This window comes from Schistocerca piceifrons, chromosome 1 (genome assembly GCF_021461385.2).
Source record: "Schistocerca piceifrons isolate TAMUIC-IGC-003096 chromosome 1, iqSchPice1.1, whole genome shotgun sequence".
Taxonomy (NCBI): Eukaryota; Metazoa; Arthropoda; class Insecta; order Orthoptera; family Acrididae; genus Schistocerca; species Schistocerca piceifrons.
In genome coordinates, this window is record NC_060138.1 from 164,293,161 (window position 1) to 164,306,356 (window position 13,196).

The 13,196-nt window shown below is 40.0% G+C and overlaps 1 protein-coding gene across 1 annotated transcript in view; it reads right to left on the minus strand.

The window, feature by feature from the left end:
* Positions 1-13,196, minus strand: part of LOC124787715 (kinase suppressor of Ras 2) — a 173,936-nt gene that overhangs the window by 61,617 nt on the left and 99,123 nt on the right. The window lies entirely within an intron of this gene.

A 13,196-nucleotide genomic window follows, 5' to 3' on the forward strand; every position in this document is an offset into this window, starting at 1 on the left:
CTCAGTTTGAGACAAAAGATGCAAGAATCAAGCACTGTTTATAGCCAAATTGGAAGTCTGGTTTGGTATACAGTTTGGAATTACAGAGGCACTTAATATGTAACATCCCTTTTGCTTTGTGAACAGTTCCAGATATCGAAGTTAGGTTTCTGGCAAATGACAAGGCCACTTACATTTGTTACAAGATAAAGAGTCTTAACTCTTGTATTGATTGAAATACTGAATCAAGCACAGTTTTTTAAACAGAAAGAAACACTTTTTTTTACGGAAGCTGAATTTCTTGAAAAGATGAGTACAGTGGTGATGATGACGATGAAGATGATAATAATCCAGAATGAGAGTTTCAGTTTCAATTCGATCACTTGGTGATATGGCCTCTCTGAGTCTGTGTGCAACATAGGATCCCTACAAGTTTGTTCATTTCTGTCGATCTTGAGCTTCCCATTGCAAATTCAATCTGTGTGTCTTTTTCAAGTCTCTGTCTCATCTGTCTGGTGATCTTCCCCTTTGTCTTTTTTGGTAAATTGGGCTCAAGGTGACCAGCTTGCTGCCTTTCCAAAGAGTTCACTCTTTCCATTACGTCAATGACCTTTGTTGTCTGTCTGATATCAGCTGCTTTCTTTCCATCTTTCTTTGTGTGGCCCAATACTGATCTTTCCATTCCTTTTGGTGTTACAATTTCCTAACAATAAATTCACTAAATTTCCAGTGATATAATATTTGGTAATTTTGAGGTTGAAACTATCTGTAAAACAATCCATGAAATATTCTCAAATTGAGAGGCAAGTCAGCTGGAATAGGCTATTCCATTGTAAACATGCTCATGCCAAGCTACGCCATCATATCGAGCCCTTAGACTGTTGCCGCAAAACTAGCAGGAAGTGTGTCATATCAACAGATCATTTTGCTTCAATATTCTCTGCATGCAGACGTGTACACCAATGAGGAGAAATTGGCATGCTGTTTTTATAAGGTCAATGTCACAGAAATGCTGTCAAAATGGTACTGCAGAATAATGATGTCTATCTTGACTGTCGCTGTCCATTGTACCAGCAGTTCCACTAATTATTATTGGGTTATTACTGCAGACAGGCAGTTTCAACATCATACGGCAATGACAAACACTGCAATTGGCAGATCACATGAAGAAGTTTCTGGCTACGATGCTTATCAGTCCCCATAGTGGCAAGAGATGTATTGCCAAGGAATGTACAATCAGCCAGGTGAATGTCATTCGCATCTTGCACTGACATGAATTCCAACTGTATCGTATGTCACATCAGTGCTCACTCAGAGAATGTGATTTTGAATGTCATATAGAAGTTGTTGGTTTCCCCTGCAGTGCCTGAGAGCCAACACTATGCTTATCCAATGAGTGCTCTTTACTGATGAAGCAATGTTTAGAAAACACTGCAATGTAAATTTATGGGACCTGCACTACTTGGCATTTGAAAATCCACCCTGACTTCATCAGGTACACCACTAACTACCATGAAGCATAAATGTATGGTGTGGGGTCATAGAAAATTCCATTGTAGGACCTTCTTTCATTCCACAGGTGTTAAACGGAAATACATATGCACAATTGCTTACAAACATTCTACCTGTTGTTCTAGAAGAGTTACCACTGGATATGCAACAATGCATATGGTTCTAACATGATAGCAGCCCAGCTCTCTCTTCCCAAGTAGCAACACAAATACTGAAAGCTAAAATTTCCTGACCATTATACAGGATGGAATGCTGCAGTACAATAGCTGGCCAGATCCCATGATTTGACTTCTCTTGATTTCTATTGGGAGCTCTGAGAGATGCAATCTGTCATGAAGTCTCAACTATGCCAGACAATATGTGTCACTGAATCACAACACGCAATGGCATGTCATGCAATGTATTTTGATCTGTTCATGTACCTCTCAAATGGTAATTGCAAATGTGCCTGGCAGTCAATAGTAAACAATTTGAGCACATTAACAAACGTATTTATTTTTGCAGGTGACATGTTGCAAGTCATTCTGAATAAAATTTTCAGCTCATTTACAGGGTATTCTGTACAACTACAATTTCGAGTAGTACTTTTACAAAGCTGTCTGACACAAGGGATTTTACTTTTGAGAATAATTCAGGAATCTCCAGGCAAAAAGTAACAAGTATTTTCTGTTTACTCCAAATTTAAGATTCCACAAAACCCTGGAAACAACGACACACTAGGAATAATTTTCCCAAGCCCCATCTGATCCACCAGGAGCTAGCAACCACTGTAGTTCCATATACAAGAATCATATGTCGTTGTATAGGAAATGACATTTTATCTGAATGGAGTAGGCCTGTCTTGCTTCATATAATGACAAAGCCTGGCACGAGAACTCTGCTTCGTGGTGTTTACACTGCAACAACCAAGTCTGCTTGCGTTGCCTTTCAGTTTTAGTATATACCTCTGACACTCTTGTGAAATTTTCAATGTCAATATTAACAAGCGCTATGTACCTGTAATTGTCTTTATAGGAGCTACTGAATGCAGTTATGAAAAGTATATGGTTCAATAAAAAACATACTAGAGTTCAGAGCATTATCCACACAAAACATTATGTGCTCCTCAGCATACTATCAATTGCAGAAAACCTCGTTTTGATATCTGGAACAGTTCATGAAATAAAAGAGGTGTTACATCTTACATGACCACCATTACATAACATCCCCTTTGTAGAAAACTGCTGCACATCAAACATGTATCAAAGAAGACCTCCAGTTATGGCCCTGGTATTCCTTTAACTGGGCTGTCTTTCACTATTCTTAACTTTGCTGCACAGTAGGGGAACCACATCAGATACAATTGAAGAAGGGCACAGAAACAGTTCCAAGAAGGGCAGCTCGTTTTGTATTATTATGCAATAGAAGAGAGAATGCCACAGATACAATATGACTGCTGGTGGTAATCACTAAAACAAAGGTATTTTTCATTGCAGCAGAATCTTCTCATAAAATTTCGATCACCTTCTTTCTCCTTTAAATGCAAAAACATTTTGGTGCCATACACACACATAAGGATAAATGATCACTATCATAAAAAATAAGAGAAATCAGAGCTCGAAGGAAAGATTTAAGTGTTTTGTTTTCCATGTGTGTTGTTCAAGAGTGGAACGGTGGACATATAGCTTGAAGGTGGTTCAATGAATTCCCTGCCAGGCACTTAATTATGAACTGCAGAGTAGTCCTATAGATGTAGATGAAGAAATATGTTAAATCCAGTACGTTAACTATGCCCAGTTTGCTGGTGGTGGGTTCATCAGTTCGCCAACCATACAAATGCAGTTATGATTCATAAATACAGGGTGTACATGAAGTCTGGGAACACTTTCAATTATTTATTGCACAAGAACTAAACACTACAGATGTCATACATATTGCATTTTGAAGAGAACCTCAAAGTTTTTTTTACCAACATTCGATATGCGAAACATGAGTGACCCAGCAGACATCAATACTGTAATCGAATTCTTGCCATACCCATCCCAGAATTGCATCATCGACAGTGGCAGTCACTTCCCATGTTCTCTCCCTGGACCTCTGCTACATCACGTGGTAGAGGCAGTACATACACCAGATCTTTAATGTGTTCCCACAGAAAAAAGTCTCACGGAGTGAGATCTGGTGATCGGGAAGGCCATTCCATGAAACATGCTGTTACCTCCTGTAGCACACCTGAGATGTTTGTGAGTAGCACTGACAATCGGCAAATTACCAAACTACGCTGTGGCGGTATACATGAAAAACAATTTCAGAGTTTCTCTTCAAAATTACATATGTATGATGTTTGTACGATGTTTGGTTCTTGTGCAATAAACAATTGAAAGTGTTCCCAGACTTTATGTACACCCCGTACTCATTTTAACTTTCACAATAGCTTCTGGGTCATATCTTTAAGAAGAAGAAGAAGAAGAAGGAAATGATGATGGAAGAGGAGGAGGAGGAGGAGGAGGAGGAGGAGGAGATGAAGACATCTTTTACTATGAGAATCTTCAAGAGAGAAATTTTTCCTTATACTATTCTTATCTCTCATTCCAACCCTAAGAGCACTGCTATACACGCATCACACCCCAACTCAGCTTGCTCAGAATATTAACTGCTTATAAATATTCAATCTGAAATACAGACACCAGTATTAACATGAATATAAAACAGCAAACACAAGAAATATTAAAATTAAAGCACTACCAGAGGACAGATTGACAGATTTGTATGAACTATATCTCGAATTCTACATTTCTAGAACATCAAAGGCTGTAAAATGTTTTCACATAGCTGCCACATTGTGCTGCACCTTCCATTCCCCCCCCCCCCCCCCCCCCCCCTCTCTCTCTCTCTCTCTCTCTCTCTCTCTCTCTCTCTCTCTCTCTCACACACACACACACACACACACTGCTCAAATTAAACAAGTTACCAGCATTAATTCATTCATAATCTCTACTATCTTTGACGATGTTAAAATGATTATGCAAAAATGGAGAATACACAGTAACAAATAAACAATAAAACATCAGAGAATATAACCAACTGTCTCCACAGCCTCTTTCTTTGGCACCAGGAACATACTACATATGAGACAGAAGAATCTTCTTTGGCTACAACCAAGGAGGGGAATATTGCAAATGAGAGTGAGCTGTCATGTAATTTGTGTGGTGATTCTATATTTGAAAGAAAACCAAAATAGTCCTATGAAAGCATGTCCAATTTTCAATCATTATGGAGTGGGTTGAAAAATACACATGTCCATGAATGGATATGAAGACACACGTGAATATTACTTACCAAAATGCTGTGTAGTCGCTGTGATGGACGGAATAGTGGTGGAACAGATGGGGCTGATCCATTCTACAAGAGGTGTGGGGGTTCTCCAACATATGGCAGCACTGTTATGTTGCACCGACGCAACAGCTACAAATGTACCCAGTATGCAATCGTGGGTTAGATCAGTGTGCAGTCATGAGGCTGTGCGCATGACATGCTTGAGTGTTGTTTAATTGAGAAAGCCCATTGTATCTGTGAATACAAACATGCCCCACTCGTTCCACTATGCAGCACTCATTCGTCTACGCAGAATATGCAAATGTGTTGTTTGTGAATGGGTACTGTAATGGCAGTGCCCCTGAGGCTGTGACAGAACACTAATCAGTGTACATGTAACATCAGAAACTGGGACTGTCCAGTCATCTGAGGAAATGGATGACATTATTGCAATGGTACAACAAAGTCTCACAAACAGTATATGGCACATCAGCCATCAGCTCAATATTCTATAAATGCATGTGTAGCATACATTACATTCCGAGGGCTTGTACCCATTCCATGTGAAGTCCGTGCAACATCTGCATCCAGGTAACTCAGTAAGCAGACAACAATTTTGTGAATGGTTGAATGTACACAGACACATCATGCAATACACTTTATTTGCAGATAAGGCCACATTTACATGCAATGGTATTATGAATGACAACAATTCTCATACAAGGGTGATGGAGAACTCACATGACACTATTAGGGAAACAAGATTCCAAGATAGGTTCTTGGTGAATGTTTAGTGTGGTGTAATTGATGACCTGTTGACTGGGCCCATGTTCCTGCCAAATCGCAAGACTGCTGCAGCACATGCACATTTCCTGATAGAAAACCTACCTGTACTTTTGGATGATGTGACATGAGAGCAAAAGTGGCAAATGTACCTGCAACTTGATGGAACACTGATTCACTGTGCCACACAAGTACCCCAGCACCATCTGAATAACATTTCCTCAATGCTGGAGTGGCTGTGGCGTGCCCATTAACTGGCCTACCTGATCACCCGACCACATCCTATCAGACTTCTGTTTATGGTGGTGGTTAAAGGGGTATGCTTACATCACCGATGCTGCTGCCTGCATTGAAGCCCTCGAAAATGATGATGGCTATGTAACACAACACATCCTCCAACACATTATAAGTGCACTGAGACGGGTGGGGGACTTTTTGAACACCTCTTGTACTAGGGATCAATCATTTGTCCCATTAGTATTCTGTCAACCACAGCATCTACACAGTATTTCAGTAAGTAATATTCACACTTATCTTAATAATCATTCATGGATGTATGTAGTCTTCAAACCACTCCACTACCGTAATGATCGAAAATCGGACATATGTTCATAGGACTTTTTTTGTTTATTGTCACATGTAGAATTACCCCACAAATTGAGAGACATTTCTCCTGAATCACCCTGTAGAATTACATAAACACATTTGTAAAAAAAAAGAGGGAGTAACTTTCCTTCCAACCTTACATAGAATTGCCAACCCAGAATTTAATGTTTCTAGCCAATACAACTGTTCATCCCATGTAGGCTTTCACGGTCGGCGTCTTCATCAGTAAACACTTCCGGGCTAAGTTGCCGTGGTCGATCTGTAGAACTACTTCTCCCTGACGTTTCGTTCTCAACTACGGAGAACATCTTCCGAGGTGAGTCGACGACTGGCTGCTAGGAACTGGGGCCGCCACTTATATGGAGATCGTAGAGGGTGGTGGCGCCCTCTACGATCTCCATATAAGCGGCGGCCCCAGCTCCTAGCAGCCAGTCGTCGACTCACCTCGCAAGATGTTCTCCGTAGTTGAGAACGAAATGTCAGGAAGAAGAAGTTCTACAGATCGACCATGGCAACTTAGCCCGGAAGTGTTTACTGATCAATACAACTGTTGTTCTGAAAAGAATCAAATTTCAGTCAAAAGTCCTAACAAATGCAGATTTAATGAAAGGGGGTGAAGGTTTCATCAGAAAGGATAACACCCAAAGGTCTGGCAGCCACCCAAGATGCAAGAGAGGAAGAGAATTAACAGTATTCACAGAGAGATTTGTCCTGCCTCTATCTCCTAACACAGCAGTCTCCATAATTCTCTTCTCTTCCACTGTGAAGTCCGAATACATCGTGGTCTATGAATGATTTAGGTCTCATCAAGATTTCAATTTATGAAACACAGATCTGTTTATTTTTTTATTTATTTATTTATTTCACAATAATACACTGAATAAGCTACTTTGTTCAGACCTGAACTGTGATGGATAGAAAGCGATGATTCAGTCTTAACATAAGGCGAATCATGCATCTCATTTACTGTATCACAATGAAAATGTGAAAAATTTTAATAAGTTTCCTTCAGAACTAAAATGTAAAACATGAGAAAAGGGGGAAGAGCCTATGAAAATCTAGCAATGAAAAAGCTTCCCAAAGAAGCTAAAATAATATCATCTTGGTAATGCAAGAGATTGCTGAAATAAAGAAACCACTGGTGTTAGTAATACACATAATAGGAGATATAAAGGATGTCCCATTAGTCTTGACCACCCAAAATAACTGTTTGTCCAGATGCAAATTACAAAATGTATCAAGCAAATGTTTTTTAGCCGTCAGGGGGACATCAATCAGCATGATTGCCTTCGTTGTAGCTTTGTTTTCTACAAAGATATCAACAACGGTATGACTTTTTTAAATGGCACCCTTTATTTTTTATTCGGTAATTCATTTCCTCTCCTAAAGAGCTATTAAAAATGTATCACAGTGTACCATTCACTGAAACACAACGTTATTAATTACATAACACAACATTGATGTTGACGCTCCCAGCACTTAATGCAGGTACTCAGGGTAATGGAACACATGCACATGCTGATGTTGACATAAGTCAGCTGAAGAGTTGTGCGAATCTAATGTGCACCAATGAAGAGAAGGCAGAAATGCTACTCATCTGTGGGGAATGCAAGTCAGCAGAAAAGTAATTGCAAAACTGTTTTCTTATGTGTGGGTACATTTAGTACAGTAGCTTAGTCCTTTTAAATACTGTTGTGTAGAGAAGGCATACAGTAAAGGCTGTCCTTCCTACAAACTGCTTCGACATAGCGTTTCTTTTATTGTTGTTGAAGGTAGGTGAAATGCTACACAGGCAGCAGAACTCCACAGAGAGCAATATCCTGACAAGAACCCACCTTCCCAATGGATGTTTTCTCGTCTCGTTGTGATGCTTCAGAAAACAGGAAGTTTCAACCCATGACAACGCAATCGTCTTAACACTCACACAGATGAAGCTGCCGAAGTTACTGTTCTCACTTCCATTGCTATGAATCCACATGTGAGCACACGACAGTTTGAACACGAGATTGGCATTCCTAAAACCACTGTATATAGTATTCCTACACATCACCGGTTCCATCCTCACCATGTACACCTACATCAAGAATTGCATGGGAATGATTTCCAGAATCGTGTACCGTTCTGTCAGTGGGTACAGCAGCAAATTCTCACAAACCCGAACTACTTCTCCAGTGTTCTATTTACCGATGAATGTTCCTCCTCACACACAGGACAGGTAAATACAAGGAACATGCATTATTGGTCCAGCGACAACACACAATGGCTCAGACAGGTGGAACACTCGCGTCAATGGAGAGTTAACGTCTGGTGTGGGTTGCTTGGTACTACAATTATTGGCCCTTATTTCAACAAAGGTAGTCTAAATGTCATAGTGTATGCCAACTTCCTCACACGAATTCCTCCTCTTCTGAAGTGCTGATAAGAACCAGAATGCTTATGTGGTATCAACATGATGGATGTCCAGCACATAATGCCTCGCGACATCTAAGGTATCCTGCCAGGTGGATTGGTCAAAGTGAAACAGTTACTTGGCCTGCTAGGTCTTCTGATTTAAATCCTCTGGCCTTTTTTCTTTGGAGATGCATTAAAGACGTTGTCTATAGCGATAGTCCAGCAGCTCCAGAGGACATGCAGGAACACATTGTGCTTGCTTGTAATTCTCTTCAGCAGGCAACACTGGAAGCAGTAAATAATTCTTTCATTCAACAAGTGCACCAGTGCATCGGTGTCCAGGGTCACCACTTTGAGCGTTCTACTCCTGGGCAATGGTACAAGAGAGTCAAAGTCAATTTTGTGTTATGTTTTTACTCTGTTTTCATTTGTTTCCTGACAACTCCAGCACGTGGATGAGTTTGTGATCCTGGGCTCAAAGTCATTGTTGTGTTACGTAATTAATAATGTTGTGTTTCAGTGAACGGTACAATGTGATACTTTTTGAATAGGTCTTCAGGAGAGGAAATGAATTACCAACTAAAAAATACAGTGTGCGATTTTAAAAAAGTCATACTGCTGTTCATATCTTTGTAAAAAACAAAGCTACAATGAAGGCAATCCTGCTGACTGATGTCCCGCTGATGGCTAAAGGACATTTGCTTGAAACATTTTGTAATTTGCATCAGGACAAACAGTTATTTAGAGTGGTCAAGATAAATGGAACACCCTGTATATAACATGGCATAAAAAAGACAGTCAACTTACAGTCAAAGGGAACTGGGTTTTGCAACCATAATTTGTTCATGGCAACCTGAACAAATTTTCATGGGGATGTGAGGAGCAAGCTGTGCCTACCAAAGCCCACTACATTGACAGCTGTGGGGCGAGTGGCAGAATGGAACATGCTGTACCTCCCTCAAGCAGTTTCAGTTGTACACATGTGATTACTACATTGGCACAGAGTGCCATTACTATAACTTTGTAATGGCTACATTGTTAGATTATGTTGGCAGTGACCAGACACGAAACACTTGTGGCTCGAAGCTGACAGACTTTTATTGGAATCAGCTGATCCAGAACTCAGGAACCCCTTCCGGAAGTGATAAAAGTTACGACAGGCAGTAGGTTCAAACTTTAATGACAGACTAAGATAAAAAAAAAAAAAAGTTCAGCGACTGTGCTTTGTGGATGACCAGTCTGATAATGAAGACAGTGAGGTTATTTTTGATATACAAAAATTTTTAAAAAGGTAGTTAGGTGACAGGCCATTGGAAGACACTTCTTGGTAAAATCGAACAATGGAAGATCCCGTAAGCTTTTGGCCAAATGGCCTCCTCCTGAATTACACACACACAAACACACACACACACACACACACACACACACACACACACAAAATCACTGTCTCTGGCTGCCGAGACAGCAAAAAACTTAAAGAGGAATTGCTAGTTCCCAACTGTCAGAGACTGAAGTCCACTTTCCCTACTGCACACATGTTCAAGTTTGCTTCTTGCGAAATTAAAGCTTTATTCACAGCGTAGGATATGTTGTTTTTTCCCTGTACAATCCCTTCGCTAGAGTTGTCATAGAGTAAAGATGTTGGTGTTCAAATGATCCTACTGTTAGTTTATTATATTCTCAGTAAGTATCAACAACTGGAGTGGTAGACAGGCAGCTGCGATGAGAACTGGGTATTAAATGGCACTGGAGTTAATCTTTATTCATAAACTAAATTTTTTTTTACACTACTGTTCCACCATATAATAAAAAAAAATGGCCTTACATTTATGTTATTAAAACTGAAAATTAACCGTTTTGATTAAGTCTAACATCACCATACTGTGACATAACTGCTCACTTGTTTGCTAAAAGCACTATTTAAAAAAAAAAAAAAAAAAAAAAAAAAACCACAGAGGGAGGACCTTCCATTGATCTCCTCATCCCATCCATTTCTTGTTCATGAAATATACATAATATGGTTCAAACAATGGAAGAGTGGGGAAAGATGGGTGGATGCATTGGCAGAAAGCTGCAAGTCAACAGGGTGGGAGACTAGAATAGTGAGGAGATTATAGGACATAAGGGGTGGAAACTGTTGGATAGAGGGTGTGAGAACAATATGTTACCTTATTACCATAGTGTGACGACAGGATAATTGTGGGAGTGGAGAATGTGTTGTAAGGATAACTCCCATCTACACACTTCAGAAAAGCTGGTGGAGATGGCTCAAGTAGTGAAGCAGCCATTGAAATCAAGCAGGTTATGTTCAGCTGCACATTGTGCCACATGGTGGTCTACTTTACTCTCGGCAATAGTTTGGCAGTAGCCGTTCATCCTAGTAGACAGCTAGTTGGAGGTCAACCCAATACAAAAAGCTGTACAATGGTAGCAGCAGAGCTGGTATATGATACGACTGCTTTCACATGTGGTCTAGCCCCTGATGGTGTAGGATAAACCTGTGACAGGCCTATCAGAGGCCGGGCTGCTTGTGAAAACAGCCATATCATTTACCAGCTCTGCCACTATCATTGCATAGCTTTTTATATTGGTATGACTACCAACCAGCTGTCGACTGGAACATAATATGCTTGATTTCAATGGCTGCTTCACTACCCGAGACATCTCAATCCTCCTCTCCATCACCATCTTTTCTTAACTGTGCAGATGGGAGTAGCAATCTATCTTTTCCTACATTGTTGTAATATAGCTATTAATTGATATATTTTTTAAACATCTTAGTCAATATATGAAAAGATATGGCAATGAATTGTGAACTTCCTCGCATCCTCAACTTAGACACATTGTCAGATCTAACAATAGTATCAGGTGTACTGACGAGAAAACATCTGACCTCTCAGAGACTGCAGACTACTCTGTTTTACACAGACCTGGTATCAGTATGATATTGCATATGGAATGAACTCTGGGGTGTATAATCAGAGTCATATGTAATGCTCACTATCCATATAAGCAAATGCAATGCAAAGCAATAATTGAAATCCCTGGATGGACCAATAAAGCTATGAAAGGAACGTATATTACTCAGCTTCTATAATATTAGTATTAACCTATTATTAAGCACTGCTGTTCAGTCTACACGCCTTACCACACATAATTAACAGAAGACACAGTGGTGACAAGGGCAGTGCACTTTACCTCGTTCACCTATTAGATAATGCCTGCATAAGAATAACAGTTATGTAACCACCTCCAGCAGATTAGGGTTTTCAACAGCTGGGTGATATGAACCCACAATGAAATTAATAAATTAATTAAGAAGCTGTCTGGACTGAAGTTCCAGACCAGGTAGCAGTTGATCAATCATGACAGCATCTTTCAGGCACAGTTAATGAGGGCAGCATATGATTTGTCATGTGGCATGTTTCGTCCTTCCCAAACCTGAGGAGGAGAATTAAAATAGCTTCCTCCCTTAGCGGGGAAATTGTCCTGTCTCCAATACTGTCACCCTTACTAAACTTAACAGTAAGATATCCTTAGAATTCTCAGAGGTGCTGACACATGCTGTAATGGATTTTGTTGTGACCTAACATTGTGTCAAATCCTGCAGACAAGCACAAATATGGCTCACACATGGCAAAAAAAGCAGTCAAACTTTATAACTGTGAAACAAATTCCCATAGTAAAGCTGAAAAGCAAGAGTCTAGCTGGCAGTGATTTGAGCAGAGTGCTTCCCTAAGATCTGGGCAATCTCTTCAGTGCTGCTCATGAAAATCCCACTCCTCATTAAAGCATTAACTTCTCATGTAGCACCTCTCCCCGATAACCACATGATGACCTTCCATACTTGAGAGGGTTTAGAAGAAATGTTGTTAATATTCAGGAACTGTTGTCACAATTTCTTCTTGCTCTCCTTTATAGCTCTTTCATATGGCTCCTAAAAAGCTGTGGAGTTCTCACAGGTGAGTTCTTGAGTCAATGCAGAGCCCCACTCATACCAACACCAGAGAACACAGTGCTTTTATGGTTGGCCTAACAATTATTTAGATAGCTGCTTTAAGAGGGTGGTGAATAGATAATGTGATGTACCCATTCCCTGACACCACTACAATTCTGCAATGAAGCAAGTTTGTTGTAGATGATCATTTTTTCCTCTTGAGCACAACCCTAGGCAAATTTCTCTCGCGTTTTGCTCCGTTTTGCAGTTTTACTGGGGTCAAGAATTGATAAAGAAATGCAACAATTGATAAAGAAGTGCAGATCTTCACCCACTTTCCACTAGCCATTGTATGCAAGATATAGAGAGCATGTCACGAGATCAAAGGAGGTTATCAAACCCACAGCAGTGTTGAGTGGCGTCCTCTACCTTACGTTCAAAAACATCCTATGGTGATAAGACAGATGATCACTAGGGCAGACTGTTTGCAGAGTGTCACAGCAAGTTGGTGAACTTAAGTCTTTGTACAATTTGAACAGGTTTGGAATGGTTTAAAGTATCAGACAATGCCTCTTCAATGAAAGGCATCATGTGATGGCAAACTGAGGAAACATATAATAATCCTATTTGGCAAATGCACTATGACAGCAACTTTTTGCAAGTTAGTGATGAAGAGAAGGGATGACATAAATCC